This window comes from Oncorhynchus masou, chromosome 21 (assembly GCF_036934945.1).
Source record: "Oncorhynchus masou masou isolate Uvic2021 chromosome 21, UVic_Omas_1.1, whole genome shotgun sequence".
NCBI classification, from domain to species: Eukaryota; Metazoa; Chordata; class Actinopteri; order Salmoniformes; family Salmonidae; genus Oncorhynchus; species Oncorhynchus masou.
This window is the reverse complement of record NC_088232.1, coordinates 44,840,451-44,852,545: the sequence shown is the minus strand read 5'-3', so window position 1 is coordinate 44,852,545 and position 12,095 is coordinate 44,840,451. Positions and strand designations below refer to the sequence as shown.

The window sequence follows — 12,095 nt, the reverse complement described above, 5'->3', positions numbered from 1 at the left end:
TGACGGGCGACTTGTGCCCTCTGCTGGCCAGAACTGGTAGCTAAATCTGAGTTCACAAAAACAGAATCAGGAAGCCACCGTTGACAGAACACAAGCCACTCCTACTCCTTTGAAGAAACATTTGAAGGAAAACGAAACATAAAGCTATCTGGTACTCTTGCTGTTTGTTGGTGTGTGTTTGAAAATGACAGAGGCTATGGATTCGATCAGTTGTTCTATCTGTCTGGATATACTGAAGAATCCAGCGACTATTGCTTGTGGACACAGCTACTGTATGGGCTGTATTAACGGCTGCGTCGACCAGGATGATTCGAAGGTGGTCTACAGCTGCCCCCAGTGTAAGAAAAGCTTCATCTCCGGGCCCGTTCTGTGGGAAAAAAACACCCTTCTGGCTGAATTGGTGGAGAAACTGAAGACGACATAATAACTCCAAGCTTCTCCTCCTGTTCACTATTATGTTGGACCTGGAGATGTGGAGTGTGATTTCGGCATTGGGAGAGTGTGTCTGGCCTCTTACTGTGAGACTCACCTCCAGCCTCACTGTGAAGTAGCTCCCTTAAAGAAACGCAAGCTGCTCAAAGCCTCCACACAACTACAGGAGAATATCTGTTCTCGTCATGACAAAATACTGGAGGTTTACTGCGGTACCGATCAGCAGTGGAGCTGTTGTTTTTGTGTGATGGATGAACATAAAGGCCATGATACAGTGTCGGCTGCAGCAGAGAGGACTTAGAAACAGGTAAGAATGGAACTCTGCTGTTAGATATCACATATTTGCATTTAAACAGTCTAATAATAATTAATCTTGTTACCCTTGCCTCATAACTATAAGGAAATGTTTTGTCTACTACTGTGACACAACTGAAATGTCAAAGTACATACAGTAGATAAACATTCAATCACTGTTGCTTGGACTAAATGTGTCTTTGAGGAATACATTGCATCTCATTAAGTCCATGACGGGCATAACATGTTTCAAACATGACATGCTTGAATACAAATAGTTGGAAAATTGAATTTTCTAGTTTTTGTAGAAGTACAGAGTAGGATGTAATAAATGGCTAAATTAATTATATCTTTTTCTGCAGAAACAGTTCGGGGAGAACATCAAGAATCCCAGAATAAAATCCAGGATAGAGAGAAGGAGATACAGAAGCTGAGACAGGTTGTGAACTCTCTGAAGGTGAGTGTTGGGGTCATCTATATTTACATTATATATACATACATACAGTACATGCATATATACATACATTTCCAGTCTGTCTGGGGTCATGGTGAGAGCTAAGTGAATGGGCTGGTTGACATGGACCCTTCTACTCTCTTTGTGTGTGTCCAAACAGCGCTCTGCACTGGCAGCAGTGGAGGACAATGAGAGGAGCTTTACTGAGCTGATCCACTCCATTGAGAGAAGACGCTCTGAGGTAAAGGAGTTGATCAGAGCCCAGGAGAAGGCTGAAGTGAGTCGGGCTTAAGGACTCCTGGAGCATGAGGTCGCTGAGCTGAGGAGAGATGCTGAGCTGAGGAGAGATGCTGAGCTGAGGAGAGATGCTGAGCTGAGGAGAGATGCTGAGCTGAAGTAGCTCTCACACACAGAGGATCACATCCATTTCCTCCAGGTGACATCACTAATTTAGATATACCTCACAAAATAATTTCCAAATGTCTATTTAGATTATTTTACCAATTAAATGAACTTGTATTACATTAACATCTAACTTTCTCAATCCTTTTCCTTCTCTCTGTAGAGTTTCCAGTTTCTCTGTGTCTCTCCTGGATCTCAGGCCTTATCTCCTTTAAGCATTTGAAGACATCAGTCTCTGAACTGAAAGATCGACAACAAGACATATGCAAGGAGGAAATGGACAAGATATCTGATGACGGTTGGTAAAATGCATTTCAAGATTTTGCATAGAATAATACCTCAAACTGCATTACATACTACTAGACATAAAATAACTGCATGACATGTATTTGTGATAGGACCAAATGAATGTATAGATATCGGTAAAGTTTATCTAATGAAATGGCTGGTCATTTCATCAACCAATCCCATATCTTCTAATAGCCCATCTCCCCTCTAGTTACCTGTATATTGTGTGATAGTGGACATGAATAACGTGGACCTGTGATACAGTATTTACTAGCCTGTCTGTCTCCACAGTGATTCAAGATCAGATTGACCACCCTGCTGAGCCCAAGACTAGAGAGGAGTTCTTAGAATGTGAGTAAACACTGACTTTTTATTTTATTTTACCTTTATTTAACCAGGCAAGTCAGTTAAGAACAAATTCTTATTTTCAATGACGGCCTAGGAACAGTGGGTTAACTGCCTGTTCAGGGGCAGAACGACAGATTTGTACCTTGTCAGCTCGGGGGTTTGAACTTGCAACCTTCCGGTTACTGCCGCCCCACACACACACACACACACACACACACAGACTTTTAATCAAGTGATTTGAACCACTTTATTTTTCATCTTCTCAGACTCCTGCCAGCTGACGTTGGATCCCAATACAGCACAACAGTACCCGTGTCTGTCTGAGCAAAATAGAAAGGTGACCATTAGTTCTAAGGTTCAGTTATATCCTGATAATTCAGACAGTTGTACCTTCTTTAAGCAGGTGCTGTGTAGAGAGGCTCTGTCTGAAGCCTGATACTGGGAGGTAGAGTGGAGCAGGAATTGGGTTCGTATAGCTGTCTCATATAAAGGAATCAGCAGGAAAGGAGATGGTAATGAGTGTTTGTTTGGGGGTAGTGATCAGTCTTGGAGGTTTGACTGCTAGACCTAGACCACAATGCTGGAACACTGTCCTTCTATAGTGTCTACGACAAAATGACCCTCCTCCACAGAGTCCAGGCCCCATTCACTCAGCCATTCTATCTTGGGTTCGTTTGCTGGATCATCTGAAGATATTGACACCTATTCAGTTACAAAGCTATTAGTCTGCTGGCCTTGTTGATACATGTGCAGTAGGACAAAGATTGATTGACTGTGGCCGAAGTTTGACGTAAGATTGCAGATATCATAGAGTACAGACGGCATAGTTGCTTAATTTGCATGTACAGAGGGGTGAACAAAACCAAGTGTAAATGAACGCATAATGAGACATTCATGCAATGGAAGGAGTTCTTGACAGGTGAAACAGTCCAATCATCATTGAGTTCAGTTTATTCAGTGTCTGGTGGCACAACACTGCTGAACTATTTCAGGGGAAGAGACATTTGTACTTGATTGGGATGAGGTCGTTTGTCTTGGTTGCTACGCAATAAAGGAGGAGTTAATTGGCTCATTTCATGAAGTGGAGCTTTGGTTCATGTTCACTGTACATTTGGTAATTATTATTATTTGCCTAAATGTGTAGCTACACTGTACTTGCCTATGTAACTACTGTACCATGTTAATACACTGGTAATAGGGACACGTTGTAAAGTGAGACCGTTGTTTTTGTTCTCGTCCAATAAAACTGTGCCGATGAATTGTTGTGTTTTCTGTGTTACTATTCTCAGTGCAGCCTCTTGTTTGGAGTGGTTCAAGACCACGCAGATAACAAACAACAGAGGAGAGAAACATAACAAAAAAATGTCAAAGATAAAGGCAAATGTATGCAAAAAGTAAAGAATTTAATAAAGTAGCCAATTAGTGAAGTTGTCAAGAGTTGAGTTCTAGTACAATGCTTGAAGTACAGCACTTAAAGCTGCTTCTTGTTCACTCCTATCCATCCGTGCAGACACAGCAGCACGCTGACTTGAAAATCCTTTGGAGAACCCAACGGACTGATCCTTTCTTGGGTCGGATGGCAACAACCTCTGTAAATACCAAGAAGGTGAAAACCTTTGGTTACAAACACTGACCAGTCAATGGGCTCTACTACACCAAGCTTTTAAGACCAAACACTGACCAGTCGATGGGCTCTACTACACCCAGCTTTTAAGACCAAACACTGACCAGTCAATGGGCTCTACTACACCCAGCTTTTAAGACCAAACACTGAGCAGTCAATGGGCTCTACTACACACAGCTTTTAAGACCAACCCCTGACCAGTCAATGGGCTCTACTACACCCAGCTTTTAAGACCAAACACTGACCAGTCAATGGGCTCTACTACACCAAGCTTTTAAGACCAAACACTGACCAGTCAATGGGCTCTACTACACCCAGCTTTTAAGACCAAACACTGACCAGTCAATGGGCTCTACTACACCCAGCTTTTAAGACCAAACACTGACCAGTCAATGGGCTCTACTACCCAGCTTTTAAGACCAAACACTGACCAGTCAATGGGCTCTTAACACCCAGCTTTTAAGACCAAACACTGACCAGTCAATGGGCTCTACTACACCCAGCTTTTAAGACCAAACACTGACCAGTCAATGGGCTCTACTACACCAAACACTGACCAGTCAATGGGCTCTTAAGACCAAACACTGACCAGTCAATGGGCTCTACTACACCCAGCTTTTAAGACCAAACACTGACCAGTCAATGGGCTCTACTACACCCAGCTTTTAAGACCAAACACTGACCAGTCAATTTAAGACCAAACACTGACCAGTCAATGGGCTCTACTACACCCAGCTTTTAAGACCAAACACTGACCAGTCAATGGGCTCTACTACACCCAGCTTTTAAGACCAAACACTGACCAGTCAATGGGCTCTACTACACCCAGCTTTTAAGACCAAACCCTGACCAGTCAATGGGCTCTACTACACCCAGCTTTTAAGACCAAACACTGACCAGTCAATGGGCTCTACTACACCCAGCTTTTAAGACCAAACACTGACCAGTCAATGGGCTCTACTACACCCAGCTTTTAAGACCAAACACTGACCAGTCAATGGGCTCTACTACACCCAGCTTTTAAGACCAAACACTGACCAGTCAATGGGCTCTACTACACCCAGCTTTTAAGACCAAACACTGACCAGTCAATGGGCTCTACTACACCCAGCTTTTAAGACCAAACACTGACCAGTCAATGGGCTCTACTACACCCAGCTTTTAAGACCAAACACTGACCAGTCAATGGGCTCTACTACACCCAGCTTTTAAGACCAAACACTGACCAGTCAATGGGCTCTACTACACCCAGCTTTTAAGACCAAACACTGACCAGTCAATGGGCTCTACTACACCCAGCTTTTAAGACCAAACACTGACCAGTCAATGGGCTCTACCAGCAATCAAGACCAAACACTGACCAGTCAATGGGCTCTACTACACCCAGCTTTTAAGACCAAACACTGACCAGTCAATGGGCTCTACTACACCAAGCTTTTAAGACCAAAGGCTTGTTCCCTGTCAGTGTAACTCACCTGCTTTCACGTCCTCTCTGTCCTTCTCTTCCCCCCGAGGTTGTCATTGGTTACCTCTACTGCTAAAAGTAGAACCCAATGCACTTCGGCTTCAGTTTGCTCCTCAATTCATGCACCTTGGTAGGAAAGAGAGGTAGCAGCAGTGATCCCTTCCCTTTGCATTGGTTTCCTCTACAACCGTCTGCAGACAGAGAACACACGTGACCCGCTCTACGAGCGGAGGGGGCAATGTGGGTCAGGTGGAGCCGATGGGCTGTGAAACCTACCAAAAGCTTGCTCAGAAGATTTTCCACAGGGAGGGGCTTGGCGGCGTGGGCTTCGAAATCTGCACCTCGTCCACCACTGTAGAACAGATGAATTATGCACTTTGCATCTCCAGCAGTTCCTTCTCCCCAGAAGTGACTGGATGGCAGTGATGGCCGCAGCCCGGGAGAAGGGAGCCAAAAGGGGAGGGGCCTTGAGGCCGGCGCCAGAGAGCTTCTGTCCTAGGGCCACCACCATGCCCAAGGCTAGGTCTCTCAGCATGATGGAATGCGCCTCTGAGCGACCTTCCTCTGGCTGGGGCCACAGGGCCAGGAACAGTCTGGACTCCATGCCACCTGGGATTGACTAATCCAACTGGGGGACTATAGTGATGTGCAGTCAGCAAACAATTCGTTATATTTTAACAACTCTTTTTACTGACTCGAGAGTCTGTTTAAAAAATAAATACAAATCTGAGTGACTCGTTCATTTTAGTAATTCGTTTGACCTGCTAGTGCTGGCCGCAATGATTCCAACAGCAGGATTATAGACTCTCCTCCGGCTCAGATGTGCCCCGACCACCAACTGTCTATCATATGCACTCAGGGAAATAGATCATGAGCATAGAGAAGAACTGATAATTGATCGCATGGTGCAAGAATGACTGCAATTAATTGATTGTTATGAATGTTATGATGGACACAACAGCTTTGTAGAACCAAAACTCTGTTCAACAAACTCGAACTCAAGAACGAATCGTTTGGGGGGGCTGCAGTTTGCGAACAACTTAGTGCTTATGTATTTTATAAGAGGCTATGACCAAAACCTGAACACTAGTAGTTGTACTAGCACCCCAGGGCTGTCAACCTCACACATCTCCACACATGTCTTTTGTCAGCAGCAAAGATAGATCACACATCATATTATTTTGTCCACACCACAGTGCTACAGAACGAACACCTGTTGTAGCCTCAGGCTAACTAGCCAGACAGATTCACGCACACAGTCATCCTCACTGTCTGTAATTCTAACCTGTAGACCAATGAGCTGAGCAACACGGGGGGTCAGTGATGTGTGGTTTTGTCATGGTCATGGAGGGAACTGTGAGTAGCCTACAAACACTTTGGATACAAACCACAACAGCTGTCTTCAAGATGACCAAGAATACGTCAAAGATGACTTCAAGATGACCAAGAATACGTCAAAGATGACTTCAAGATAACCAAGAATACGTCAAAGATGACTTCAAGATGACCAAGAATACGTCAAAGGTGACTTCAAGATGACCAAGAATACGTCAAAGATGACTTCAAGATGACCAAGAATACGTCAAAGATGACTTCAAGATGACCAAGAATACGTCAAATGACTTCAAGAGGCAAGAAGTCAAGAGGCAAGAAGTCAAGAGGCATACTTCTTCCTTTAAGCAGATGACTGAGTAATTCTGTAGTCAAATACTCAGGTCAAACAGCTTTGAACATCATTCCATACTGTATATTCTCATCGCTATACAGGTGAGCCAGACTGGCACAGCATGATTGGAATCCCTATGGCCACATTACTGTAATCACACCATGTGGATGTGTTCCTCATGTATTCCACCCAGGACGGTACAAACTCATTTTTCAGTCATACTTGACATCGAGGAAGTTGTTATTCTAAGTAAATATAGGACTTGCTAGGGGCTACCACTGAATGAGCACCTGCTTTGCACATGTACAGCCTCACATAGGCAAACGCCTCTATAGCGCCTTGCGGTCAGATGCCGAGCAGTTACCATACCAAGAGCTGATGCAGCCAGTCAAGACACTCTCAATGGGGCAGCTGTAGATCTTTTTGAGGATCTGAGGGCCTAAGCCAAATCTTTTCAGCCTGCTGAGGGGGGATAGGGGTTGTCATGCCCTCAGATCGCCATGATAGGTCCTTAGCGATGTGGATATCAAGGAATTGAAGCTCTCAATCCGCTCCACTACAGGCCAATTGATGTGAATGGGGGAGTTCGGCCCTCCGTTTCCTGTAGTCCACGATAAACTCCGTTGTCTTGCCCACGTTGAGGGAGAGGTTGTTGATCAGGGTCTATCTAGGAGTTTCACTGTAGGTCTGAGAGAAGTATATACAGTATACAGTCAGAATGCAGTCAGGTCTGTTATTCCTAATCCTAGCCTATATCTAACCTCATGTCTGAACCAAGTAGGATCAGTGTGGGCATATGGATGTTGTATTTTCACATATGAAACATGCTGTATTGTAATAGTTTTGAGGTGTCAACAGGAGGAGATAAGACTACTGTCTAGCAAACAGAGATATGGCTGAATATCTACTCCTTTTTACCACAGCCCTGTCAACAATATTCCTGATTCAAGTCAGAGTCCTTGTGTTCTGAATATAAATTGTTCCTTTGTACACAGAGATCATTTTTCAACACTCAATCTTCACATTCTCATTTGAATCCTCTGGGCAGATCTGGGTGTAAATGATTTCCTACTCATTTTAGTGTAATTTTAGTGTCTTGATTATTTATTGATACAGAGAGTCCTGCTGGACTCCATCTTGTTTCTTCTCCCAGATGCCCACATCCCCTTCTGAATACTGTTTATGTACTACAGGCCTTACATAATCACTATTAAACATTTACTAAGATATGTTTTCAATGAGAAAGATAGAGAGAGAGAGAACACATTTTATTGAGTTCATTATTATTGCCCATTTTTTATGTAATTTTGTCTAGTTCTATCTTGAGACCACTGGCTGCCAGTTATATCCTCCAACACAAAGAGACACACAGAGTTGGCATCACCATGGCAACTTCCCCCAAGCTCCAGAACATAAACTTCCATCAAAGCAGCAAAGTGTTACAGACTCCACGAGGGGTCTATAGTTTGAGTGTGTGGTGAGAGAGAAGAGTCCAATGAGAGCTTTAAAGGCCAGAGAAGTACATGTCAGAGTGATGAATGGCATTTAGGAGGGCCCCACTCAGATGCCCATCCATACAATAGAGAGAGACACTGACGCACTACCTGGGATCAACAGCCCTGACAATGACTGTGTGTGTGTATGTGTGGGAGGGGCGTTGCTTTGTGTTTGTTTATGTCTGTCTGTCTGTCTGTCTGTCTGTCTGTCTGTCTGTCTGTCTGTCTGTCTGTCTGTCTGTCTGTCTGTCTGTCTGCTCTTTCTACATCCCTCATTCTCCATCCCTCATCCTCCATCCCTCATCCCCATCCTCCATACCTCATCCCCCATCCCCATCCCTCATCCTCCATCCTCCATTCTCCTTCCCTCATCCCCCATCCTCCATTCCCCTTCCCTCATCCCCCACCCTCCATCCCTCATCCTCCATCATCATCCCCCATCCTCCCATTTCCCACTAACGATGTCTATGTACAGTGCATTCTGAAAGTATTCAGATCTGTCACGCCCTGACCTTAGAGAGCCTTTTTATGTCTCTATTTTGGTTTGGTCAGGGTGTGATTTGGGTGGGCATTCTATGTTCTGTTTTCTCTGTTTGTGTTTCTATGTTTTGGCCGGGTATGGTTCTCAATCAGGGACAGCTGTCTATCGTTGTCTCTGATTGGGAATCATACTTAGGCAGCCTTTTCCCCTTTTGTTATTGTGGGAAGTTATCTTTGTTAGTGGCACTATTGCCCTTGTAAGCTTCACGGTCGTTTCTTTGTTTCTTGTTTTGTTTTTGTTTTGTTTCATTCAAATAAAGAGAAATGTACGCTCACTACGCTGTGCTTTGGTCCAGTCATTTCCAGGAGGACGCCCGTGACAAGACCACTTGACTTTTTCCACATTTTGTTACGTTACAGCCTAACATGGATGAAATCATTTTTCACCTCATCAATCTACACACAATACCCCATAATGATAAAGCAAAAACAATTTTTTTGAAATTTTAGCAACTGTATAAAAAATAAAAATGGAACTATATTTACATAAGTATTCAGACCCTTTACTCAGTATTTTGTTGAAGCACCTTTGGCGGCAATGACAGACTTGAGTCTTCTTCGGTATGACTCTACAAGCTTGGGGAGTTTCCTATGCTTCTCTGCATATTCTCTCAAGCTCTGTCAGTTTGGATGGTGAGCATCAGCTATTTTCAGGTCTCTCCAGAGATGTTCGATCGGGTTCAAGTCCGGGCTCTGGCTGGGTCACTCAAGGACATTCAGAGACTTGTCCCAAAGCCACTCCTGCGTTGTCTTGGCTGTGTGCTTAGGGTCATTGTCCTGTTGGAAGGTGAATATTCACCATGGTCTGAGCTCATGAGTGCTCTGGAGCAGGTTTTCATTGGTCCTGACTAGTCTCACAGCCCCTGCCGCTGAAAAACATCCCCACAGCATGATGCTGCCACCACCATGCTTCACCATAAGGATGGTTTTGGCCAGGTGATAAGCGGTGCCTGGTTTCCTCCAGACGTGATGCTTGACATTCAGGCCAAAGAGTTCAATCTTGGTTTCATCAGACCAGAGAATCTTGTTTATCACGGTCTGACCATCGTTTAGGTGTGTTTTTGGCAAACTCCAAGCTGGTTGTCATGTGCCTTTTACTGAGGAGTGGCTTCTGTCTGGACACTCTACCATAAAGGCCTGATTTGTGGAGTGCTGCGGATATTTGTCCTTATGGAAGGTTCTCCCATCTCCACAGAGGAACTATGAAGCTCTGTCAGAGTGACAATCGGGTTCTTGTTCACCTCCCTGAACAAGACCCTTCTCCACCGATTGCTCAGTTTTGCAGGGTGGCCAGCTATAGGAAGAGTCTTGGTGGTCCAAACGTCTTATATTTAAGAATGATGTAGGCCACTGTGTTTTTGGATACTTTCAATTCTGCAGAAATGTGTTGGTACCCTTCTCCATATCTGTGCCGAGACACAATCCTGTCTCAGAGCTCTATGGACAATTCCTTCGACCTCGTGGCTTGGTTTTTGCTCTGACATCCACTGTCAACTGTGGGCCCTTAAATAGACAGGTGTGTGTCTTTCTAAATCATGTCCAATCAATTGAATTATACCACAGGTGGACTCCAATCAAGTTGTAGAAACATCTCAAGGATAATCAATGGAAACAGGATGCACCTGAGGTCAATTTGGAGTCTCATAGCAAAGAGTGTGAATACTTAGGTAAATATGGTATTTCAATTTTTTTATATTTAATACATTTGCAAAAATGTCTATAAAACCTGTTTTCGCATTGTCATTATTGGGTATTGTGTGTAGATTGATGAGTCAATTATTTTAAATAATCCATTTTAGAATAAGGTTGTAATGTAACAAAATGTGAAACAGTGAAGGGAATACTTTCCGAATGCACTGTATATCTACCAAGTGAACACTGTCTGATCCTTCTAATCGTCCCTACATCTCCGGGGGATGTCTTCTTCAGGAGGAGCACTTTAATACAATCCTTGGTTAGGCTATTTTGTGCGACCTGCTGGAGCCATTTAAGTGTCACAATAACAATGTTTATTACAGCAACAGAGGCCAGGTACAGGACGGCAGGCAAGCTCAGGGTCAGGGGCAGGCAGAGGGGTCAGGCGGGCAGATTCAGGATCAGGACAAGCAACAGTCAAAAACCAGGAGGGCGAGAAAAAAAGGCTGGGAAAAAACAGGAGCTGACATGACAAACAAGACGAACTGGCAACAGACAAACAGAGAACACAGGTATTAGTACACAGGGGATAATGGGGAAGATGGGCGACACCTGGAGGGGGGTGGAGACAAGCAAAGACAGGTGAAACAGATCAGGGCATGACAGGACCCCCCCCCCCTCCCTCTAGCCTCTAGGGGCGCCACCTGGCATCAAATCAAATTTATTTATATAGCCCTTCGTACATCAGCTGATATCTCAAAGTACTGTACAGAAACCCAGCCTACCTGGAAGCATACCTGGTTGACTGTGGTGCCGGCAGTGGAAGTCGGCGATGAGGACTGGGTCCTGGATGTCTCTAGTGGGGACCCAGCACCTCTCCTCCGGTCCATAACCCTCCCAGTCAACCAGGTAATGGAAACCCCTTCCCCGTGGTCGAACCCTCAGGAGGCATCTCACCGTGTACGACAGATGGCTATCGACGACAGGGGGAGGAGGAAATGGAAATGGAAGACAAAGGACTGTGAGACATGGGCTTAATACGGGACACATGAAAGGTGGGGTGTATACGAAGGGCACGGGCAACAGAAGACGAACAGCAGAGGGGCTAATGATCTTGGAGATGGAGAAAGGGCCGATGAACCAGGGGGACAGTTTGATGACTCCACCCGGAGGGACAGATGCCAAGTGGAGAGCCATACCTTCTGCCCGAGATGATACCGAGGAGCCGGGGTCTAATGGCGATCCGCTTGGCATCAATACCTGGAGGTGGTCTTGAGGAGGGCCGACCGTGACAAAGTCCAGGGAGATGTGAGACTAGGGATGGTGGGGGACAAGCAGAGGCTGGAGGAGACCAGCCAGAGCTTGCCAAAGAGTCTTGTTCTGTGCACAAACGGTGACGAATGTGGACACGTCCAGGACCACAATAGGCCACCAAAAGCGCTGTCGCACAA

At 44.9% G+C, this 12,095-nt stretch overlaps 1 pseudogene; it reads left to right on the top strand.

Moving 5' to 3' along the window:
- On the top strand, positions 1 to 3,477 carry LOC135508405 (tripartite motif-containing protein 16-like; annotated as a pseudogene).
- The last annotated feature ends 8,618 nt before the right edge of the window (positions 3,478 to 12,095 follow it).